Genomic DNA, 2,846 nt, shown 5'->3' on the forward strand with positions numbered 1-2,846 from the left:
CAGCCGTCCCATAGGGAAGCTCTGGAAGCCCAGAGGAGATCCCAGGGCCCCCTCCGCAGGGAGGCACACCGGCTCCTGCAGGCTTTCTGGGTACCACGACTAGCAGCTACCACTCACTGAGGACACAGAGGGCTCAGCACTGGATGAAGCATTTTTTGAGCATTTCTTGTTTAATCCTCACAACAATCCTAAAATACCACGACTATTTTCATTTCAACCGAGTAACTGAAACTCAAAGATGTAAAATCCTGTATCTCGCTCAAGGTCACTCAGCTAACAACCAGTAGAGCCCAGGGTCTCCCAAGGATTCACTCCTTGGCATGCAAGGCCTTGAAAGGGGTCCCTCCATATAGGGAGTTGAGGCTCTGGTGGTCTCTGCGCTGGGGACAGAAGCATGTGTGAGGCTGAGGCTGGGGAGCACCACCTGCCCCCATCACCCAGCCAAGCCCCCTGCTGGCTACTCAGACACCAGTTACAGAACCACAAGGTGGGAAGGGCTGGGGGAAGTGATTCAGTTCAACCCTCTCCTTGGACAGGTGAGGAGAGCAAGGAAGGGGCTTGCCCAAGGTCACACAAGGTCACACAAATTGGAGGCAGGGCCTGGAATGAAACTCTTGGCTCCTGTCTTAAGCCAGGACTCTCCCCCACGACACCCTGAGGCCCAGGGAGAAGCTAAGGTCCCATCCCACCTGCAGACAAAACCAGAGTTCACCCCAGAAGGAGAGAGACGAGGTTTTCCTATGGCAGAGGCTTCGAGGCTGCCCAGTGGAGTGCTGGGGGCTACGTTAGTGGAGATCTCTCTAATCAGAGACAGGATCTTTCTAAACATAATTCCTTCAGAGCACCCTTGTCTGAGGTGGATGCAGCCCTGTCCAGAGCCAGGGGCCAGACAGCATGACCTTGGGGGGTCCTTGACATCCCCCCTTTTGCCCAGGGGACTCCTATCTGTCCCTGGGAATCTCTTCCCAGGGAAGCTCTGCGCCCTGCAAGGACATGTGGCGCTACGAAGCCGGATAATCTCACATCCGGACTGGAAATTCTCCAGTGGGAAGAAATGATGGATGAGCAGGCAGAGGGTCTCAAGGCCCTGATGACTTTCTTAGGGGGCGGGGACCCACAGCTTCCCCAGAGGCTAGGTCACAGCAGGAAGGCAGCTCCTGCGGCTGCACCCCATCCATTCCTTCCATTGGCCTCCCCTGCATGCTGGGGCCTGCAGGTGTCAGAACGAGGAGACTTCAGATCCAGAAGCTCCAAAACCCCATTCTGCAGATTACCAGACTGAGGTTCAGAGGACCAAGTGAATTGTCCAAGGTCACAGGCTGGGTCAGAATGGAAGCTCCCTGACTTCCCCTGGAATGCTGGGTACACAGTTCCACACTGCCATCTCCTCCCCAGGAAGTGAGCGCGGAGCTCCCCGCAGAGAGGCCTTGGATCAAGGGCGTGAGTTCCTAGGCTCCAAAGCAAGGGACAGGCATCCAGGAGGCTGGTTCCCCTGTCCACCCTGTTCCCCACCTTGTCCCCATTCCTGACTGGAGCACCAAGTGTCTCCATCTTCGTGAAGTTCAGAGAGGTGCAACGACTTGTCCAAGGTCACACAGCAAACTGAATAGAGCATGCCCTCCTCCTGCGCTGTTGCCCCTTCCCCAACCCCCACCCGTCTCTCCAAGCTCTGCCGCTTGCCAGAATCCTTAGGACCGGGCTTCCTCCAACAAACGGAGCCGCGGCGCTTGTTGGGAGTATGAAAAAGTTTCGAGGAGAGGAAGGGGCGAAGATGCCGCGGTCCATTCCAGCCCCAGAGCGCTGCGGTAGCGCTGGGGGCGCGGAAGGGAATAGAGCTCCGCGCGCCGCCAGCTTCCACAGCGCGTCCCGCTCTGCGCCAGGGGGCTCCCGAGCTCCGCGCGCGGGGCCCTTTGGCTCAGCCTCACTGCGGCGGGGGCGGCGGGGGGCCCCACGTGCCCCGCACCCACTTTTCACAGTACACCCACTCCATCGGCCTCCTCCGCACCGCCTCCTGCCATGCCCCGCTAGCCCCGGGTGCCCGCGCAGATGCGCCGCGGCCTCTCTCGCCTTCTCCCCGCGCGCGTCCCGCGCTACCCGCGAGGAGAAGCAGGGCAATGGCGAGGGGTTCCCGGCATAATTCAGGACGCTTCCCCCGGGACCCCCCCGGTGGTTCGGAAGCAAGTGGATTTCCGAAGCCCACTGCCCCCACCGCGGGCTCCGTCCCGCACTTAGTTTATCCGGCTGTGAGCGCCGAGCCCAGAAAAAGTCGGAGCGTCCCAGATTGGCGACCCTGCATCCATCCGCCCCGCGCCCCAGGCCCTCCGGGTGGCCGCGGATGGTCGGCGCGCTGCTGCGCTCGGGACCACGCGTTGCCCTCGCAGGGTGTCCCCGCCCGGGGCGGCTCTTACCGGGGACGTCCGTGCGCGGTGCGGCGTGAGCTCGCCTAGAGGCCAGAGCGCGGGGACGGCCGGGGTCTCGAAGTCGCGGTCCCCTCTTTCCACTTCGCGGCGGGCCGGGCCGCTGCGGCTCTCCTCCCGCCCGCCGGCTCCCGGCTCGCCGGCTCGCCCGCGCTCTCTCTCTCTCTGCAGTAGTAACAGCCCGATCCCGCTCCCCCCTCCCGCCAATTGAGATGCTCCTCACATCCGCCTGCACACGGCGCGTGCCGGCCCCTCCGAGGGCGATCCCCGCAAACCGCGGCGCAGGGCCCCCACCCCAGCAATCCCGGCTCGGGGGAGGCCGCCCCCGCACGCCCCGCGCCCCCCTGCTCGGGTCCGGACAGCCGGTGGGCGGGGAGGGAGGGGCGACAGGGAAGGGGAGGTGTGTGCGAGGGAGACGCGGCGTGCGGG

At 63.2% G+C, this 2,846-nt stretch overlaps 1 protein-coding gene across 2 annotated transcripts in view; it reads right to left on the minus strand.

Annotated features, from left to right (window-relative positions):
• Nucleotides 1-2,450, minus strand: part of LOC111151060 (synaptotagmin 2) — a 39,203-nt gene extending 36,753 nt beyond the window's left edge. For both annotated transcript variants that reach the window (XM_022508794.1, XM_022508795.1), the window contains exon 1: nucleotides 2,409-2,450. The gene's annotated coding sequence lies outside the window, so the exon portion shown is untranslated. The remainder of the gene's footprint in view (nucleotides 1-2,408) is intronic.
• Between the last annotated feature and the right edge of the window lie 396 nt (nucleotides 2,451-2,846).

The sequence above is a fragment of the Enhydra lutris genome, unplaced genomic scaffold (genome assembly GCF_002288905.1).
Source record: "Enhydra lutris kenyoni isolate GAN:26980312 unplaced genomic scaffold, ASM228890v2 scaffoldscaffold25, whole genome shotgun sequence".
NCBI lineage: Eukaryota > Metazoa > Chordata > Mammalia > Carnivora > Mustelidae > Enhydra > Enhydra lutris.